Here is a 22,493-nt window from a genome sequence, read left to right as displayed (position 1 = left end):
GGTCTCTATTGAATATATTAAACTTAATTGTGAGTGCCAGCTAGCTCAGAGGTCACTAGAAACGTTCTCGAATAAACAAGAAGGGATTCGTTTCCGACAACCGCATAAACGTGGAAACTTTGTTTCCCCAAGATGAAAAGTATCTTCAGAGTCATGGAAACAATAGATCGATATTTTACTCAGTCAATCGTGCATGCTTAGTTTCATCAGAGGTGCAGAGAAATAGAGACGGGCGTTTTCAATAAAAGGTATTTATTGAACAGTCTTCTTTCTCATGCAGAAGAAATTAACTGCTACAATCGTAATACTGGCTGTAAAGTATAATGCGTACAGCAAGAAGAGTATTATAAAATAATACTGTAAAAGCATGGTATGGTTTCTAAGCCATAAAACACATACATAAATAAATAAAGACTAAAAGTACTCAACTGGTGCTTCTAAAATACGCCTACCCCGATGTACCTAACCTAAGTCTAATACGAGGGAAGAAGTAAGTGTGGTATAGCATAAGTTTAGTATTCTTTTGCCAAGAATCTATCCAAGATTTCTCTTAGGGTCTTATCAGCTCCGTACCTTTGTTTAAAATGAGGGAGGTCTCGTATCTCTCTGTCTCAGGACTCGATTTCCCAACAACCCGCAAAGGTAGCTTGGAAACACTGGAGCTGGATTTCTCGGCAAGAGAAAAGACATCGTCTCTTTCAGTACGTCTGCTGGAGGGTCGGCTTCCTTCGGCACTTGCTGTAGCGAGCTGCGTCGGGCAAGTAGATAGTCGAACTGCTTCAAACCACTGTGTGTTTTCTATGGCAAGTGTGGGCATATATATACCTTGAAGGTGCAGAGTTTGACATACAGTTGGACATAATAACGTCATCAAAGAGTCTCAGTTCTTTGAAAACTCCATGAGTTCTTGGATAAATCAATATTCAAGCAAGGGGAAGTCCCTAACTGCTGAAGCCGAGTTTTCCAAGATATCGTTGTGGCTTTTCGGAACTAGTGGAAGAAGCCATGCCGTATTTGGACTGCATGGGCCATGTATAAATATGGTTATGATTTCTATGCCTATATAAGGACAAGGTGATTTATACCTATATAAGGGCATGAATCAGGAAAATTACACTAGGGTCCTAAAATGCTATACAACAGTTCGGGTGAAGAACCGTCCCCTGCTGCTGCAACAGAAGATCCTCCCGAAGGGGCAGTCTGATCGGAGGATCGATGGCCATGCTCAGGAGCTCCTGCGTACCAGACTGTTTGTGCCCAGGCAGGAGCCACAAGAATGACTTGGGCCCTTCCACACAAGATCTTCAGCACTCAGGGAATACGTGGTACAGGTAGAAAGGCGTACAGAAGGCCGCAACTCTACTCGCAACGAAAAGCATCGCTGAGGGAGTGCAGCCTTGGAAACTCCAATGTGCAATACTGCTGACATTGTGTGTTCTCTTCAGTGGCGAACAGATCTAACCAAGGCTCCCCCGACCGCTGAGAGAGACCTTGCACCACCTGGGAGTGAAGACGCCATTTGTGATCTACCAGGCCCTGACAGCTCAGTTCATCCACCCTGGCGTTCAGAGAACATAATGCCAGGTGTTGAACCACCAGGGTTATGTCCTGATGTTCCAGCCATATTCAGAGGCGCAGAGCTTCTTGACATAGGGTCCATGACCCCACCCCGCCCTGTTTGTTGCAGTACCACATGGGGGTGGTATTGTCGGTGAACACCTGCACAACTTTCCCTTTGAGAAAGGGAAGGAGTGTCAGGCGGATCGCCTGAAGTTCCAGCACACTGATATGGAGCCCGGACTCCGCCGAAGACCAGACGGCTCTGATCTCCGCCTCTACCTGATAGCCGCGCCATCCCAGAAGTGACGCATCTGTCAGAATTGCAATCTTGTTGGGGAAAGGAGAGGGATCTGCCTCTGACCAAGCTTGGTTTATTAGTCACCACTACAATTGTTGTGCAGTTCCCTCAAAGATCTAGACGTAGTCGGAAAGATTACCCTGGTGCTGCGCCCACCAGCACTTCAGGTCCCACTTCAGAGCCCGCATATGCCATCTGGTATGATGTACGAGCAAGAGATTATGAGGCCCAGCAGCCACAGGGTCATTTTCACCAAAATTAAGGATAGAGGCTGAAACATCGGTATCATAGCCCAAACAGCCCAGACTTGCTGCTCTGGAGGATAGCCTCAAAACTGCACTGTGTCCAGTACAGCTCCAATGAAAGGGAGTGTCTGAGAGGGAGTCAGGTGTGACTTTGGCACTTTGATAGTGACCTCCAGCGAGTGCAGGAGGTCCACTGTAGTCTGGAGGTGGAAGATGAGAGCCAGCCCACCATCTCCAACTGGACAATGGTCACGACCGAAGACACCCCCTCGACCATGAAAGGTATTCACTCGGGTGCCCCCACCGACTGCTGCCCTGCCACATCTACCACAGAGAAACAGCCGCCATCGAACCCGAACTACAATGCACCATCAACACCACCCTCAAACAGGCACCTTCCCAGACGACTGGAAGCTCGCAGAAGTCAGGCCCCTGCTCAAGAAGCCCACAGTGGTGTGGCTCACTGGTTAGAGGCGGCAGACCCGGACACAGAGGACGGCCCGGGACCAAGGTTCAATTCCCGACGCGGCAGGGTCGTGGACCAGGGTCAGCGGACTCGATAATTCTCGCCTCGGTGCCTACTCTAACCAGGGACCACACTCGGCAACTCTGGGCATTAGCTTGCCTCATCTCTACAACGGCCCCCCACATACACCGGGGATGCCTGGTTATACCTTGGAGATACCCAGTAGGGACCATCTCACAGGGAAAGTCAGGACGGGTTCCCCAGCGGTCTACAGCGCGGAGATACCCCATGTGGGGTGATTCATGCGCTTTACAAGACATCATTACATTACAGAAAACCCCACCGACCTCAAGAACTACCGGCCCATCTCGCGCCTCCCCTTTGCAGTTAAAGTTGCAGAGAACTGGGAACTAACAATTCATCAAAGAGAACGCTGTCCTCGACCCGTCCCAATCCGGATTCCGAAGCAACCACAGCACTGAGACCACCCTACTCGCCGCCACAGACAACATCCATACCCTCCTGGACCAAGGCTACTCCGCAGCAATCATCCTACTCGTCCTATCAGCAGCCTTCAACACCGTCACCCACCACACACTAGTCGCCAGACTACACAATACCAGTATACAAGTAACAGCCACACGAGGGATACTGGCCTCAAACTTGGTGAGACCTCAAGGAACATAGGAACCCACCTCCATTTGTTGCTGGAGCCTTCGGAGTTGGCAGGAGCTCAGGAAGAGCAGACAGGTCAGATGGTTACAGTGCCAAAGGTCACCCCAAGGGCGATACTTCTGCTGTCCTTGATGCTCCACAGGCCCTGCGTGGAGCCTGTATGGTGCACTGGCACAGACAATGCTTTGGGCAGAGAGGGAGACAAAGTCGGGCCCAGTCAAAGTCCAGAGTGCCCAGACGGTCTTGTTCAGAATCTATTCCATGTCGAATCTCGGGTCCTACAGCCAGGTAAGCCCTTTTGTACCTACGGGAGAGGGTTGGATAGATTCAGGGGACCCTCCCAGTGGAGGGTCAGGAGGGTGGTTACACCCATGTCCTTCATCCAGTTTTGCACCAGAGCAGGCGCCAACAGCTCCCAGAACTGGTTTGAGCTGGACTATGCACAGGGTCACCAAATGTGCCCCTCGTGCAGAATTTCAAGCACTTTGGAAGTGCACCCACGCAGCGCCAATACACTAAATCCTGTCTAGGAGGTGGTCACACCTCCCTGTGACAGGATACTGATTGTGCTGCCTTCTCATGCATGAGCTTGGCTCAGCAGCAGGAAGGCAGGAATTTGAATCTGGTCGGCAGCAACCATTTTGTGCTGTCCAGGTCGAGAAGGCTGGTACCAGGAAGACCAGGGACCCACGAAGCTTGCTTCAGGAGGACGAAATCATACCTTTCACACCGGTCACCAGTGTGTAGGTATGATTCCAAGGTGTTTGATACCAAACACAACATGTTTTGTTTCAGCCGTTTTTGAGATGGCATTTACAGCGAGGTTATAATGCACCTCTACCTATTTGTTTGGCTGTGTCACGGAAAACCCGGCAGAATGGTCTCTGAAGGCTGCATAGGGGCTCTGCTCATGCAGGGACACCCTCTCACGTAAAACCCAGCACCCTGCCTTCAGGGTTGTTAAGGTCTGCTATAGGGGTGACTTTCAGGTTTTAAGTGTAGTGACCTATAGATATAGTAAACCTATATCTATTGTATGTGGTGCATGCACCAGCTTACACAGGCTGCAATGGCAGACCTGTAGTTCCATTTTGCATGGCCTCTCATGGGTGGCATAATACATGCTTCAGCCCATGGGAGGTCTCTGGAGTACCTATGCCTTGGGTACATGTGTACCATATACTAGGGAGTTCTAAGGGTTCCCCAGTAATCAATCTGGAGTGTACCTAAATACATGTCAATACATTTTAGGGAGAAAGCAGATAGACTGGGGTCCTGATTAGCAGGGTCCCAGTCAGACTAGTCAAAAACAGTGTAACATTAAGCAAAAAGTGGGGGTAACCATAAGAAGCAGATCCTGTACAATATTGTATCAAAATGTCAGGGTCAATCACCGCCAGCCTGCGACAACTGGCAATCTGCCAGTTTCCCGGTGGGCAAGAAAAAGACTTGGGGTGTCACTCAGGGTCTCATTAAATGGGAGTAAAGCCTCAGAAGAGGTATGTCCCGGTTGTAAAATCTCTGTGAGAACATGGTTTTTAATTTCTATGCCAGATAAAAGCAAATCCCAAAAATCTGCAGAGTTGCTACATTTCCACATTGAAAGAGTCACTCTCTTCTGTAAGAAGTCCAGGGGAGACTAAAACTGCGAGTCTGGGGAAGAGTGCAACTCACAGGCATCTTGTAAATCCAGATATGAATTGACATCCTCATAATGCTGTGGAAAATACTCCCCTTAGTCAATATGGTCAACCCCATATGCTGGTTGTCTATGGTCAGAGTCTGAACAGAAAGGTTGGGGGAACGCTAGGGTGAGCTTTGAGGTGGAGGCATAGTTCTGTCTGAATTGGAATTAATGTGTGCCAGATACATCGGTATGGAGTCATGAAGTGACCTTATTCGAGGCGGAGATCGGTTTGCCTTGGAGTCGAAGGGGATGATAAGGACAGATCCGACCTTTAGCACTAGAGGCGTCGGTGTCCGCGTCGTCCATATCATAGGGATCTGCAAGAATTTTGGTGCTTTATTGGAAGTTAGCTTTGGCGTTGAAGCTGTACCATAGATGGGTTCTGGAAAGACAGCATCAAGAGCAGATCCATCGGCGGAAACTGGAGGACTCAACGGATCCTTGTGGTCTGAAGGTGTGCCATAGTGAGCTCAAAAGGTGCTGGAAATTTGACAAATTGGCCTCTCTGAAGGACTTGGTCTGTTGTGATGAAGCCAACGGATGTAGAAACTTGGGGTGCATCAGAATCAGTTGCGGAATCTGCTCTTCAGCAGCGAACCAAGAGTGGGACCATGAAGTACACTGATGTACTTGAGACTTTTCGGGTTGAGAATTGTGGAACTGGGACAAATCATGCTTGGTCTTTTTGTGCTTCTGCTTGGATTTTGACTTCCCAGAAGACTTGGACCTTGACAGCGACCTGTAGTGGGAAAGGGTCCACACCCTTGACTTTTGTAGGAGAGTAGGATCTGCTTACTGTGGTTACCCCACTTTTCGCTGGTGTTTCACTGTTTCTCGACTTTAGTCTGGCTGTAGCCCTGCTACCCAGAACCCCAGCCTAGCTGCTTCCTCTCTAAAATGATTACATGTACTTTGGGTACACTCCAGATTGGTTACTGAGGTACCCTTGTGAGTCCCTAGTATATGGTACCGTAGGTACTTAGGGCATAGGTACCCCAGAGGCCTACCAGGGGCTGCAGCATGTATTATGCCACCAATGGGAAGCTTTCCAAAATGGCACCACAGAACTGCTACTGCAGCCTGGGTAAGGTGGTGCATGCACCCCTTACTAAGATATAGGTTACCTATATCTACCTTTAATCACTGACACATATGAACCTATCAGTCACTCCTATGGCAGGCCTTATCAATCCTGAAGGCAGAGTACTTGGTTTTGTGTGAGAGGGTGCCCATGCATGAGCAGGACCCCTCTGCAGATTTCAGAGCCTATTCTCTGAGACTGTTCTGTGATGCAGCCAGACCATAAACTCTTAAGTGCATTATAACCTCACAGTAAATGCTAACTTTGGAGGGGCTGCATGGAAACATGTCGTGTTTGGTGTCAAACCCTTTGGAATCCTACCCCCCCTTCCCGCCAGTTCTGGCGGCGGGGTTAGAATTCCACCCTTCTAGAGGGAGAAGACATGTACACACTGGTCTGCCAGGTAATAATTTAAACGAGCCCTGGCATCACAAAATGGATGCCACAGCCAAAGACACAAGTCTGACCTCCTGCTGCTGGATGAAACTCTGGCAGGGGAGGCCTGGACAATACGTTTTCTGTCACAGGGAGGTGTAACCACCTCCCAGACAGCCTTTAGTGTATTGGGGCTGGGTGGGGGCACTCAGAGAGTGCTTTTCAGACAGCACTTAGGGCAAACTTGGTGTCCCTGTGCATACCCCAGTTCAAACCAGTTACAGGGGCGCTCAGCCCCTGCTCTGGCGCGAAACTGGACAAAGGGAAAGGGGTGTAACCACCCCTCTTCCCAGACCGTCCCATAGGTGGGTCCCCAGAGTATGTCCAACCCCTTTCTTCAGTATAAGTAAGAGACCCCTGGCAACAGGACTTTAGATTATACCTGGACGAAACTCTGAAGCTGAATCCTGGAACTTTGACACACTACTAACGACTAGAGGACTGAAGAATCTCCCTTGGGGTCAAGGAGTGACTCCCCTGCTAAAGCAGGCACCAAAGAAGCTGTAGCAGGGTTTCCGTTCTCCCACAGAACTGTGCATAGAGATCTAGAACCTTAGTGAATTAGGGTGACCCAAAACTCACCTTAGTATCAGAAATCCCCTTACCTAGCTAGCTACAGTGTCTCATTGGTCATAACAAACTCCCAATGATTTAGACAAACCAGAACATGAACTTAGAATACCTCAGGTATCGTGGAACACATGAACACTCTTTCGTTCTATAATCAGTTCAAACCAGAACAAGGAGTAAAGAGGACACGTGCATATTTGAATTATTTATTATTCAATGCAATGTTCTCAAACGCAGTATCTTGTACAATACTAACAAACAGATTATTAGAATCAAAGTTATCAGCATAGTTACTAGTCCATAGTACGCAAACGGTGATAGCATGTTATAATGCCGAAATGAATAGGAATTAGCAACACCTATTTCTCACCTCCCTATTTAGCATATTATATTATATTATGAAGGTCTCTTTTGGGTTTTAGCAGGGCGGGCCCATACCTCTAAAATCAGTAGGAGCGGATCACATCATCAGCTACCAGCTCTCTGCATGCGAAGCATCTTCAAGTGTGTTCATGCATTTCCTGTAACTCTATCTTAAACCCGCGTAGAGCTCAATGTTGGCAGCAACTGTATTTATGTTATGTCTAATGTAGTACGAGGATCAGGCCTCCCAGCAACCTTGTGTTAGGTTATTCTTAGAGGGTTCTGCTCTCAGTGTGCAGACAGTGTACCAAGCACAACTGATATCAGAGCAATAACATATTATTCTCAAATAAATCACATCTTTCGTCTAGGTTGAAAGCTACAATAACAATTATGTGTCGTGTGCAAACTGAAGCCGAAGGAAAATATGTCGTTTAAACATTTAATAAACTCATGCTAACTTAACACATTATATAGAAAAGCAGTAACTATATGACACCCCCCCAATGATTCGAGGACGGTCAAAAAACAAGCCAATACTAAAATAAAGGCATAACATGAAAGCAGAGTTCAACAATATTGAGCCAAGCTAAATGTATGTAAATTTATACTATGTATAAATGTAAACTATATAAAAATGATGTACGAATGCCTATAGTGGCCAAAACAAAATGCAATTATAAGTCATCAACTTCAGGCCAAATATAACATTATAGGCCTAGATCATGTAGTCAAATGATCAAAAGAAAAAAAAGGGGCACTTTTGTCATGAACATCAAAAAGTCATGTGCCATAGTAATAAAAGTCTCCAAGGCATCTCATGATTGGACAGTATATGCAAAATAAGCAGCAACAGCCTCCAACATGAAATCACTGTCCTCATCCGAAAACAGTTCAGCAACCCAATTAAGCAATGGGAAAGAACATACGTGCTCCTCCAGCACCGGATCCTCTTGCAACATCAGAGGACAACTCGGTGGGTTCTCAAGAACGCTGTGTGCCAGAAAGTCATGCGCCGCTGCGGGTATGTCCCACTGACCCATTAGTCCATGCATCGCTGCCAAGGCCATAACCCTTTCGCCAGAACCAACCAACTCGTGAGCAACTACGGGGCTCATCAGGTGATTAAAATTGACGTCAGGAGAGGTCTTCAAGCATAGACACAAATCAATGGCCCAGTTGAAATCGCAGCTCAGGCAATTAAACACAGGCTGGACACATGTGAAATGGGAAAATCTAAAAGATAATCCAAAAGCCGTGCTTAAAGTCGCAAGCGGCAGGGTGCCATAGTAATCAAGCATCCGGTTACGACACAGTATCAGGAGGCGTTGAACGGCTTCATGCGCAGGATGGGCATCCATGTTTTATAAAGCAAAACAATATCAAAACGCCTGCAGCTAAAGCCAGCAAAACAGGGAATCCGCCAAACAAACTTGAAAATATAGAATGGAAGAACGCGGGGATCACACCAAATACTTTTTCAATTGTAGTCACGAGACCACTGCAAACCAATTTAAAAAAATGTGCGAGGCCAGACGTGGAGGAGGCATTAAAGATTTGATGTACCAGCTCTCAGAAATGAAACGGCAAGTCAGTATTTAAAAGTGCCTGCACCTCTGTGCGTGTGTTTGCTATGTGAAGGACATAAGTTTCACGGGCCGAGCTCAGGGCCACTTCTTTTTGAGACAAAAAGGCTCTTATTCAGCTCATACCATTGAACTCCGCTCTCAAGGTTGGGATGCGCGGCCAGATGGAAACATCTGAATTCCCATGTGTGGGAGGATACAGAACATTTTTGCAACACACCACCCTTTCAGATACAGTTACCACATAAGCGATACCGATTATTAAACCACAACATTCCTCGTTATTCAAAAGCAAATAACTACCATTTGTCAATAATGTAAACGTGGGAATTATCGCTGGAACTGGTGTACCTTTTAAAACACAGGCTAAATTAGGCCGGTCCTGATTACAAGAACCGTGTAATTGGATGTGTCTGCATATCAATGAGCGGTCAGGCGACTGCGTGCACTCTTCACCATTAATATTCACTTCCTTTCCATCCTTGAGACATCTGTATGTATATGGTAAAGACCATGCCTCATGGAGGAACGCGCTGCCTAGTGGTTCATATCGGCCTATTGCAATATATCGCATACAATTTGTGAATTTGTACAAAGCAAATGGTAATGTAATCAATCCATGAATAAGCCACGTTGCAGCAGTGGCTTCAGCTACAGAAAAGGGCAAAGATTCTAACCTTTCAATATGTAGCATGGAAAATGATGCATCACGCATTGATAGCATGCGCTGTTTGTCAGTCAAATTAAATGGGGCAAAAAGGGAAGACACGTTCATGTAGGACCAGGGCACGCGACCTGCCTTAAGTGTCTGTAGGGTCCATGCAAACTGCATTACGGAACGCAATTGATTTTGACCATGGTATAATACAGAAACCTCATCATGCACAATGTCAACAACAGAAGAAACAATATTATTCAATGTGTAAATTCGGGAAGAAAGCATATTAATGCTGTTATCGACAACAGCAAGAACTTTTTCCAAATTAGCTTGGTCAATAGCCCTAAGACGTTTAGCAGCTTCAATTTGTGAAAATTTCCAAATCTCATTGTAAACCGCATAAAGCCAGCGTTTAGTTCTACCTTTAGCTGGGCCTTTTATAAAATCATTTAAATCCACATTATCACTCAATCGGGACAGATGTAGTTTAACTGCAGCTAATGTGGAATGTTGTAGCCAATTTTGACACAATTTGCCTACTGAGTAAGTCGTGACAGTGTGATCAGTTTCAAAACGGGGATCAGGTCTGACTTGTGTAAAACCTGCAGAAAAACCCAGAAAACGACGTTGGCAAGAATCAGAGCTTCTATGCCACATCAGCCAACCCTTTGGATCCAAACTGGATACATTAAAGGATGAATTGTGCATTAGTGCTTGTAAGTCACGAATGGACAATTTAGTGTAATTACTCCAACCTGAATATTCTTCCAATTCGGGGATAGTTGGTGTATTTAATTTTTTTAGAAGTAGCCAATCCAAAGCATGTTGTTTGAGAAATGGTAGAATTTAGAAACAGCATGTGATTCGGGATGAGACATGCACGATGCAAAGCCTCAGTGCCTTGTACCTGCCAATTTTTGGTACCCCAAACCGATTTAAGGTCACTAACCTGCTTCCATAGCTCGTAGCCATCCACAGCTAACTTGTCTAGGAAGGACTTCGAATACAGTAATTTAGTATCGGTAAGTCTAACTTTGGACATTGACTTTTGTGTCATTTTAAAATAAAACGACTCAGGATTTGATTGATTAAAGTCTGTAAAATAAGTGTATTTTTCCAGAAACGTACTGGAGCTTCCCTGTGATGGAGCTGGGCAATGTTCCCACTGTGTGTAATTTACATTAACCCTCCTGGAACTCGTTTTATGCAGAAAATGATTTCCATAATGTTGAAAGCAAAATAAATCACCATAATTAACAGAATCTAAGTATAAATCCTCAGCATCAAAGGCAGCATAATATTTCAAATCAGAAAATAATGCTTCAACGGCCTGAATATCCCAATCATCAGAACGTATGTTTTGTTTCACTACATCCCCCATATTCACTCTAAGCACATTAGGAACATTAATTACTTCAGTGGGGCCATGTATCTGAAATCTAACCGCATCCCACACAATCCCATCAAGGACTGGCCAAGCAGTGATGTTAACAGTAGTCAGCTCTCTTTTCAGTCTGTGTGCAGCATGTGAAGAAGAAAGTGGGGCCAATGTTCCATTAAGGTGTCGTATTCCTGTTCTCTCTTTGACATAGTGTCCATCAATCAGGCGGAAAAAATAAAACACAAAACCAATTGACATAAAAAGATAAATTGAGAAAAGAATCACCCAAATATATGTCCAAGGGGGAATCAAAAAATGTTTTTTAAATAAAGTAACATATGTTGTTAAACGTGATGGTTTCTTCGAATGTGTAGAACTTGAGTCAAAAGAAAATCTGGATTCTGTGGCCAAACGAGTCTGTAAATCGGGCATGGATAGATCAGTTGGATAGGCATAATTCAGGTCATCATTGTCATTAATAGGAAAAGAGTTCAATAAAGGATTGGAAACAACAGGCATCTCGAGGGTCACCTCTGGCTCAGCACTGGAAGTAATGGCCAACACAGAATGTCTCACCATGGAAGGACAGGATACTGCTGGTGTCATGCTATGAAGAATCGGCCACCCTGTGCGTCTTGACATTGTCAATCGAGATAAATCTGTTTTCCTTACGACCTGGAAGCGGTGGTAATATGACTGTTCTTGTGCCCTTCACTCTAAGAACTCGAACCGGTGCACGATATGAAGGACCAAATTCTTTCTTGTTATCGATCTTCTCTCGAACCAGTTCTCCAACTCGGGGTAGCCAGCCAACTACCGGGATCTGCAACGCATCATCCGATGTGGAGGGCAAATGTTCCTTAGCAAGACTGTCTCTGGTCTTTTGTAGATTCTGTAAAACATGGCAATGTTCATCTACGTCAAAGGCCGCGGCCTGGGCCTTGCAGTCTTGGCCGTCAAGGTCAGGAACATACATCTTGATACCAAAGAGCATTTCGTACGGGGTCCGCCCACCCAGAGACCTTCTAGGGAGATTATTAAGAGCACGCTGCACGCCATTAAGGTGGGCTAGCCAGTTTCTGCCAGTGCCTATAACTCGAGCTGTCAAAGATTGCTTTAAGTCACGGTTCATTCGTTCCACTACACTATTTCCCTCGGGTCTGTACGGAGACGAAAACTTGACTTGGACCCCCAACGAAACCATAGCATCCTTATACGCCTTCGAGGCGAAAGCCGGACCTTGATCCGAATGGAAGGTACCACAGGCAAAAATCCCTACAAAGACACGCAAATCTCTTATGACAGTCCATGAATCAGCGCTGCGATGGGGCCATACCCACACAAAGCGTGTGCATGAATGTACTTATACGCAGTATCAGAAGAAAAAGGACTGCAGTGATCTAGATAAACGCATCCTAGTGGTTTATTAGAAATGTACAACTGTGTCTGTGGCGGACGCGCAGCAGTCGAAGGCTTGATCTGCTGGCAAATGTCACATTGAAGGACATAATCACGTGTCTGTTTGTACAGTCACCGCCACCAGAAGCTCTGTTGTTACTGAGTTACAGTGGCTGAGACGCCCGCATGCGCAGACGCCACACCTTCATGAGCCGCTGTAATCAGAGTCGCTCTGCGATCCGAGTTGGGAACCAATCGTTCACCAACATCAGGAATTTTCACATAAGGAACCTTGTCGGGACTTAAGTGGTATGTGTACTTCGAAGGGAACCCCGCAGGATATTTACCTCCCTTCTCCGTGGCAGCTACAGCCGCCAAGATGTCATCATCTATTTTACTTTTGGACCGTGTAACAGCTGCAACTAAGTATTTTGATACTGCAGACTTCGCCGCTTCATCAGCAAGCGAATTACCAACAGCGTGAACCCCTACGCGCTGATGGCCGAGAGTATGAATCACAGACACGAGTGGCAACTTTTCTTTAAGCTCCGCCACTCGGACCCAGATCATTTTATGTTTTATTGTGCTACCTTTGGAATCATGAAAATCATTCTGAATCCAAAAGAACAAGTTTTCATTGTAAGACTGGACACAGTAGTAAGAATCACTTACGATAAAAGTCGTCACAGAGGGGTCCGCGAACTCCAACGCAAGCATCAAAGCACGAAGCTCTGCCAGTTGTGCAGTGCAGTCTCCAAGTGTCTGCGTGTGCACGACACTGGACTTGAACTCATCGTTCACCATGGCACCGACCACAATGGCGCATGCGGAAACGTAGGCATGTTTAGAGCCATGCGCAACCTGCGCCGAACCATCAGTGTAAATGATGCAATGGAAATCCTCCAACGGCCGCATTGCTAAAGGAGCAGGATGAACAAATTCATACTGTAAATACTCCTGCGACCGTAAAGTGGCGTCAAATATAAACGTGACATCCTGGGATGTCAAGGATGCAGCCCATTGAATCCACCGAGGGTGCAAAGCTTTGGAATTTGGTACACTGGCTTTCGTAACTGCCTCCAAGGCAGGGCACGGGGTAACAACCAACATGCATTTTCCCTGTGACAGGGCATGTTCCTTAAGAATTGCCATCTGCACAGCCGTTAAAACTTTCTCCACAGTGGAAAATCGCATTTCAGTCGAAGTGTACAAATGTGACTTGTAAGCAATAGGTACTGTATCTCCTTCATTAAAAGTCAGGTACGTGAAACCCACCGTCCCTGGGATAATTCTTATCACCAGACTGGTTTGGTTATCACGAGTCTGTAAGTATTCAGAAGCGAGCAGATCAGCTTGCAAGGATTGCAGAATAGCTGAATGCTCAGGCAGCCAGCATGATTTGGAAAAAGATGGTTGTATCAAAGCATACAAAGGCTTGATACGCTGGGCGTATTCCGGAATGTACGTCCTCCCGAAATTTAAAAAGCCCAGTAGAGATTGTAATTTTTTCAGTGTTGTTGGAGAGCTCAACTGAGCGCATTTCTCCAGGAATTGAGGAGCCAACCCCTTTCCTTCATTGTTAAGCTCGTAGCCCAGAAACAACACTGTGTACTCCGCAATGTGCGATTTTGCAAAGTTAAACTTGTAACCCATGTCTGCAAAGTTACAAATTATGCTATTAACACGACACAGATGCTCCCAAAGTTCGCCGTCTGTGAGATAAATGTCATCCACATACGAACAAGCAACTGGGTCGATCCTCTCCAAGAGAGAGACTATGCGGGCGGAAAATACTCCAGGACTATTCTTATAGCCCATCGGGAGACGCCGAAATATTTTTTGTACACGGCCGCATGTAAAGGAGGTCCATTGGGAACTTAGACCATCCAATTGATGGGCATAAAAACCATTGTTTTGAACCGTTTACGCTCAAGACTATTCACAAGAGCAGAGCCGTGAGTATTCTGTACTGCACAGTTACGGCAATGCGAGTTCAAATGCCGGTAATCCAAAACCAAACGATATGAGCCGTCCGGCTTGTTTACAGTAAAAAGGGGGTTATTCATCGGTGACACACACGTTTCAATTACACCTTGATATTCCAATTGTTCAAGGATAGCCGCGACTGAAGCTTTGGCTTCACGTCGTATGGAATATTGAGGTTGAGGCTGCAGCTGAGACCGTAAACGAATCTCGTGGCATGGAGACAATTTATCCCAGCCACACTGATTGCGGTACACAGCTGGCGCAAGCGCCAGAGCCCACTCTTCTGCAAAATACAGAGCTTCCACTCTCGAAACAGTGTGCGCGAAACTGGGTAGGATCACCTCCTCCCCTCGCAGAGCTGCGAGAACAAAAGGCGGGGGCCAGTCAGCCTCCGAAAGCAAGATATCATACGTAGACGAAAGATTTTCCCAAAATACCCCTTTTACGGTTCGCTGCATGTCACCTTCTATTAACAGGACAATTTCTAAAATTCTTTCAGGGGGAGCAACATGTGTATCAGCTGTTTCAATCACAACATAAGTGTCAGTCGCTGTCACCTTCAACAGTGGACGGAGGGCCTCTCTCACTATGGTAATCTCCGCCGCACTGTCCAGCAAGGTCAGAGCCCACGTCAGATTCCGAAGCCGCGTTCTCACTATCTGGGGCATATCGATGCCCTGTCAGGGCGGCGACTTTCTTCTTGGCAAACTGCGGTCTCTTGGGCGTAATGCCTTCCTGCTGCTCTCCACCGTTGCGGCGGCGGGGCTGACCACGTCCTTATTGTCCACCCCGGCCCCTGCCGCCCCCTCCTCCACCGGTAGTCGAAGCCGATGAGTCCTGAAAGGAACGAGGAGAGCGTTGGTCAGAAGCCTGAAAACGTTCAGGTGATTTAATCATCGCGCGATCGCGCAAATCATAAACTCGATCCGACTGCGCAGGCAACGGAGACGCAGGAACAGAGACCTGTGTTTGTTGTTGTTGCTGACCCTGTTTCTGTTTCTTAGGCCAATTTTGTTTCTTGGACTTGGGCTGAACGTTCGCTTCCGAAGACTGTCCCTGGGGCTGCTTTTTCTCTTTATCAGAAAAAGGCTTAAGACCCTTGGCATTGCGGCCAACCGTTTTATAAGCCGCCACAATTATCCTTGCTAACTGTCGGAGTTTGTCGGCATCGGGAATTGCCGCTAAATTGTTAGCCACCTGAAAGTTCACTGCATCCCCCTTGACATTCGCAAGGATCAGATCACAAACCACATCAAAGGTGCCACACAGGCGCATACCCAACTCCACCGCAGACTCCGGTCCGTGATCATCTTGAACACGTTTAAGGACCGTAGACAGGTTGGACATAGACGGGGTGCCAAAGCATCTCGAATAGACCGCTGCAAAAGTCTTACCCCAAGTCTCACAGTCAACAAGCTCAGGGGCCAAATCTTTCGGCAAACTAAGCGTAAGAATCTGGTGTTTTTCACCAGGAGTCGTATTAGGAAACACAGCCTCCAGCTGGTCAAATTTCTCGGCAAGCCAGAAAGGAAAATCATCCTTATCCAGGGGCTTCTTGCCCATTACGGAATTCACCATGACAGGACTGATTTTCAAACCAGCCTGCCCTGCCTGAAGCTGCGCACCTCTAGGGGCTGCGCCTTGAACATTACGACTTGTGTAATGTACAAGCGCTCTAATCACGGCAATAGCGACTACATGAAGTCGTCTTAGTTCACCTAAGTTACATGTGGCGTGATTAGGGTGAGGAGTAAATCCAGCCAAAGCGGGCCAATTTGTGCCCGGAATGGACAAAGGACCTAACCTTGGAGCCGTTAAAGAATGGGGTAGGGCGCCACCAAACCAAACTCCATGCTGCCAAACATCAATAGGTACTTCCTGTGCCCTGTACGGAGCATATTCAGCAGGTACAGCTGAGGGAGTGTACGAATGGAACACTCCAGAATTTGCGTCCACTGCCGGAAATGTCACCCACGAATAAAAGAGTTTGTACGGGTAAGCATGTTCCGCACTCACCACCATAACCACAGCCAAGCCTTCCAAAGGGACATCATAAGCCCGCAAATGGTCCCGCACCGCAATTTGACTATGTAGCGGAATGTCCACGGCTTGAGCCATGACTGCACAGGAACGTTAAAAAACAAAGATTACTTTGTAGCACAACTGGGTAGTAATTCAAGGAAACCGTTTTAGATAAAGTCAAGCTTGAAAAGACCTTTTTCAAAAATAGGTAGGTTTTTTCCGACACCACCGTTTTCCGGAAACGTCAATGAAGGGGTTAAGGTTTGAATGATATACTACTCGAGTGTCATGATATAAGACCACCAACGTATGGGCGCCATGTAGCAGGGTTTCCGTTCTCCCACAGAACTGTGCATAGAGATCTAGAACCTTAGTGAATTAGGGTGACCCAAAACTCACCTTAGTATCAGAAATCCCCTTACCTAGCTAGCTACAGTGTCTCATTGGTCATAACAAACTCCCAATGATTTAGACAAACCAGAACATGAACTTAGAATACCTCAGGTATCGTGGCACACATGAACACTCTTTCGTTCTATAACCAGTTCAAACCAGAACAAGGAGTAAAGAGGACACGTGCATATTTGAATTATTTATTATTCAATGCAATGTTCTCAAACGCAGTATCTTGTACAATACTAACAAACAGATTATTAGAATCAAAGTTATCAGCATAGTTACTAGTCCATAGTACGCAAACGGTGATAGCATGTTATAATGCCGAAATGAATAGGAATTAGCAACACCTATTTCTCACCTCCCTATTTAGCATATTATATTATATTATGAAGGTCTCTTTTGGGTTTTAGCAGGGCGGGCCCATACCTCTAAAATCAGTAGGAGCGGATCACATCATCAGCTACCAGCTCTCTGCATGCGAAGCATCTTCAAGTGTGTTCATGCATTTCCTGTAACTCTATCTTAAACCCGCGTAGAGCTCAATGTTGGCAGCAACTGTATTTATGTTATGTCTAATGTGGTACGAGGATCAGGCCTCCCAGCAACCTTGTGTTAGGTTATTCTTAGAGGGTTCTGCTCTCAGTGTGCAGACAGTGTACCAAGCACAACTGATATCAGAGCAATAACATATTATTCTCAAATAAATCACATCTTTCGTCTAGGTTGAAAGCTACAATAACAATTATGTGTCGTGTGCAAACTGAAGCCGAAGGAAAATATGTCGTTTAAACATTTAATAAACTCATGCTAACTTAACACATTATATAGAAAAGCAGTAACTATATGACAAAGCATCCTGCCGGTCTGCATTTCCGAAGCTCACGCCGGACTCCGAAGTATTTGCAACACAGGACACGGACTTCCAGACTTCTCAGAGGCCGACAACAGATCCCAGCAAGGATGAGACCCGCAGCCCTCACGAGTGACGTGGGACTGGAACTCCTGGACACCAGGCACATTTGCTAGTGCATTGACTTCCTGAGCTTTCCCGAAGTTGCGCATTGGGTCACTTATAGCCCAAGCCCCGAGCACCATCTGCACCGAAGATTGTGGGCCTAAACTCCACGAGTGTTCCCTGGTCCGTCGACTGGTGGGCCCCCACGAAGGTAACTCTACTTTCCTTTGGACTTTCCTGGTTGCTCCAGATGTGCTCTGACTCTTCACCGCGTGGTGAGTCCCTCAGAACTTGCTGGTCTGCACCAAAGCCAAACTCTGCTTTCTGCGTGGGTTGCTGTTGCCAAGGCTTGTTGTGTCGAATCCGGAAACCGACACTGCAGCACTCGACATCCTTCGTGGGACAGCTCGAATCCAGCACCTGGTCATCGTCGATGCCTCCTGGTCCTCGTGGAGGAAGAGTCAAGCTTCACCTTCTTCACCTGAAATCACCCAACATCGGTGGGCATCGGCCTATCGTCTTCCTGGTCACTGGCAAGTTACCCAGACACTGTCCCCTCTGCTTTCAGGTTCTTCTCACCCTTGATCCAGGCTTGGATCTCTCCGGAGACTTTCCACTTGGACACCAGCAGCACTTTGCAGCAGATCGCCATTGAAAACGACAATGAAACCAGACACCAAAAGACACCTAGGCACCCGGTTTCCCTGGGGGAGGTAACTTGAGTACTCCGGTGCTCCCCTGGGTATAGACTCTAGAACCTCCTAGTTCTAAAGGCGTTTGCTCCAAGTCCTCTTCTAAGTGTCCTTTATCTTTAAAATTCCAACAGCGACTTTCCCCATAGACGTTAATGGTGATTCGCGGCTGTATTTAAACACTGCACGTGTCTCCCATGGGTCCCCTATGTCACTACCTTGGGTGGTTCCTGGTGGCCCCAGCAGTTCTAAAGGCTCTAGGCCTTGTCTCTATGTCAGTTGCGGTTCTTATACCATTTTCTTAATATATGGTTTGGTACGCCCCTAGGGCTCAACGTATATTGTGCTAATTTACTGTGTGCTAATTAAGTTTAGTTTATGTACTTTTGCCTCTAGCCTCATAAAGAGACTAGAGTGATGTGTTTAGAGGCATGGCTTGGGAGCCGATGGGACAGGCTGCGTGAGCACTGAGCTCCGCGCACGATCCCCAAATTAATCCTGCTTAACGTAATAACTCTACCCCCCTGGCTGCGCCGAGTGTGTCAGGAGCGGCTAGAAAACAACGATGGGAGCACACTGCTAGCCTCCCCTTCGGATCGCCCCTCTGCATTCTGGTATATGCAGTGCGTGTAACTTGAATAGTTTGGGAAAAAGTTTGTGAGTGTTTCACCAAAGTTGGTGCAAGTAAGTACTTGATATTTCCAGAATCTCTATACATGAGACATTGCTCGTGTTTCGGGATAGTATCCCTCATCAGTAGAGAAAAGTTCTGGGGTGGTTGAGAAGGCCGCCAAACAACCGTCACAGGCTTCAAGTTACACGCACTGCATATACCAGAATGCAGAGGGGCGATCCGGAGGAGAGGCTAGCAGTGTGCTCCCATCGTTGTTTCCTGTCAGGAGCGGCTAGAAGCTCGACTGGGACGAAGCTAGGGGCCGGCCGGGCCCCGAATGGGAGTTTTGACCGTTCAACAGGGCTGGGAAGTCGGCCGATAGAAGAAACAAGATGGGGTGCCGGACCCGAAGCCCTGAAAACAAAGGTCTGCAGCGGGCGGTAATCGGCACTGGCGAAGTTGGAGAGCCACTGCGGGAAGGCGCCTGAGGCAAGAGCGTTGGAGTCCTATCAACGATCCGAGTCGGGACAGCGCGAGGAGTGACCAGGAGCTCTGACACCCTGCTGGGAGGCGACCCGGACCGAAATATTTCGGCGGTAGGAGCGACGGGGGGCTGGAGGTCTGGGCCCGGAGGACCTGTTCCACTGAGAGGATGAGAAGTGTCTGAACGCCGCGGGACGGAGCAGGACCGTCGGCGGCGAGCAAAGTGAACGTGCGACAGCGGGTGAGTGAGGAGAGGCCCACACTGAAACCTGGAGGCGGGGAATAGGCGGTGGAGCTCCCTGGGGGAAGGCGGCCTGCTGGTGCAGGGAAGAGCACATACGGCGGGGAAGGCATATCGGCCATAGACACTGTCCTGAATGGGCCTGGGGCCCGCGATGCCAACAGACAACGAGGCATGTGGTTAGCAACCCGGGAGCACCCAAAATAACGCACAGGGATGTGAAGGAGCACGACCACAAGGAGGAAGAGACAGGCAAGCAAAGGGAGCAACCCCGGAGTGCAGGGGCTCATTGTGGCTATGGGAACTTAAAGAACCCAAATGAGCTCTGCTGAAGAGGGCACACACAGTGGGCCTGGCCAGCATAAATTAACGGAATACAGTGTACGAGATACCGGAATGGGCCCGGGGGAGACACAAGGTCTGAATGGGAATACTGATGAGGTGAACAACGGGCCGGGGATTGTCTGGACCTGGTGACCCGGAGCTGCGCTGGTTAATATTGAACACAATTGTACATAGGAGGATCTGGGCTTGCTGGTGCAGAGGTAGGCCTGGGACATTATCCCTCACTGCAACCCATGCCCACTGAAGGCACACTGAGGGCTGATCGGTGCGAACTGCGGAACATAAAAGTACCGGACGAGAGGTGCTGTGGGACTTGTTAATTGCCACTTGGGGCTCCTGACAGTGGTAGGGACGTGGTGGAGAACCTGGGAACACTGGAAGCAGACTGGGAGTCCCCATAATGGGGAAATCCAAAGGAAAGAAAGATGGCGCACATCACTCATCCGACACGGAGACCTCTACCCAGGCGGAGCAGGGAGCCTGGGATACGCCTCAAGACCCTGGGATGCAACAACAGTTTGACCGCATTCTAGAAGCCATAGCGGATTCTCGCACCGCCCTACAGCAGGACATCGCGCAGATGGCGACGGGGCTAGGCCTCTTGCGGGCGGACCACTCGAAGCTAGTGGACAGAGTAAAGCAAATGGAGGGAGAGATCCAGGAAATGGCGCCGGTCCAGACTGCGTTGGAGGGCAGAGTGACGGATGCGCTGGAACGCATCCAGGCGCTAGAACGGAGAGCCGAAGATGCCGAAAGCAGAAATCGACGCAATAACATCCGCGTGGTGGGCCTGCCTGAAAAAGAAGAAGGGACGGATATGGTGCGATATCTAGAGAACTGGCTGTAGACGGTAGTTGCTCCTGAAGGACTGTCCCCCTTCTACACATTGGAGCATGCGCATAGGGTACCTGCGAGGCCGCCTGTCCCCGGTCGACCCCCCCCGTCCGGAGTTGGCCCGTCTTCTCCACTACAAGGACAGAGATTTCTTGCTCCAGAAAGCATGCACCAAATGTCCGTATCAAGTTGGGAATGGCAAGGTAACACTATTGCCGGATTATACTTTGGCAATACATGCCGCTGAGCATCCTTCCTTGTGGTTAAGAAGGAACTTAGAACAGGAGGAATCCAGTACCCTCTGTTGTTCCCCGCCAAGCTAATAATATTGGATGGCAAAACGAAGTTTTTTGATACTCCAGATGAAGCGTGGTAGTGGCTGGAAACTTACAGGGCTGGGACAGATCGAATGGGTCCTCAGGTCTCTGATCCTCCAAGGGACCATCTGCCCCTCAAATCACAGCGACTGCACCGCAGACGATGAGGGCTGCAGAAACCATCAATGTCACAGAATGCGGAGGAGCGACGGGGGCGCTGGAAGCGGTATCAGCTTTGTCGGGAGACCAGTTGACCAACTCCCATGAGGGCACGGACTCAGAAAAAGACAAGGCGCAATTTGATACTGAAATATCAGACACAGACAGCCTACGGGGGCCAAAGATTATGCTGGCGACCGCAGATGGACTCCTAGATGAGTAGTGGCAAGTACATTGGGAGGTCGCTGTTGGAGAGCTGGAGGTCTCTGTCGACTTTGGGGGGACTGGAGTGGTTGCGGGATGTGGGAGGTTGATAACCAGAGGTGGGAGGTTGATAACCAGAGGGGGGAGGGTCCTTGGGGATGGACTTGAGGTACGGGCCTGGACAGAGATGAGGGCTCCACGTTATTTGGGAGGGGCAAATAAGCAGGGGGGTAGAGGGTCGCGTGATTTAATAGGGGACCTAAACGGGAGGGGCTCGGGAGTTTGTGCGGTCGCCTGTTGGCACTGAGCGCCCTCAATTGCCCATAAGGCATGCCTGCAGTGACTACTGCGGGGCTTAGATGTATGTTAATTGTTGGTATGGTTTGGACGGGGGCGGGCACTGTTGCTTAAGGTCCTGTTCTTGGGAGGGTGGGGGGAGGAGGTTGTTGGGGTTCTAGTTGGGATATAGGGGCCACTGGGATGTGTGAACATGGACGGAGCGACTGGCGGACTTTGCTCAGTTGCAATGGGGACGTTACTTGAATTGCGTTGCATTACTTGGAATGTAGGGGGTCTACATACCATGACGAGGCGGCATGAAGTTCATGCATATTTAGTCAGGAGGGGTGTACATATAGCGCTGCTACAGGAAACCCATCTCACCAAAACAGAAGGACAGGCACTGCAGCGCAGATGGAGAGGACAGGTTTTCAGTACATCAGACTCAGCATTTGCACGGGGGGCATTCGCTGGGTGAGAGCGGGAGTCCCTTTTCAGGCCACGAAACAAACAATAGACCCGGAGGGCAGATATGTGGCGGTAGAGGGGCGATTACATGGC

At 48.0% G+C, this 22,493-nt stretch overlaps 1 protein-coding gene and 1 pseudogene across 4 annotated transcripts in view; both read right to left on the bottom strand.

Annotated features, from left to right (window-relative positions):
* The window catches only part of CLPTM1L (CLPTM1 like), a 2,174,700-nt gene that overhangs the window by 965,835 nt on the left and 1,186,372 nt on the right, over positions 1-22,493 (bottom strand). The gene's annotated exons all lie outside the window — the stretch shown is intronic.
* Positions 8,719-9,798, bottom strand: LOC147722904 (uncharacterized; annotated as a pseudogene).

This window comes from Lissotriton vulgaris, chromosome 4_1, assembly GCF_964263255.1.
Source record: "Lissotriton vulgaris chromosome 4_1, aLisVul1.2, whole genome shotgun sequence".
NCBI lineage: Eukaryota > Metazoa > Chordata > Amphibia > Caudata > Salamandridae > Lissotriton > Lissotriton vulgaris.
The sequence above is the reverse complement of the archived record's forward strand: the minus strand, read 5'-3'. Positions and strand labels throughout refer to the sequence as shown.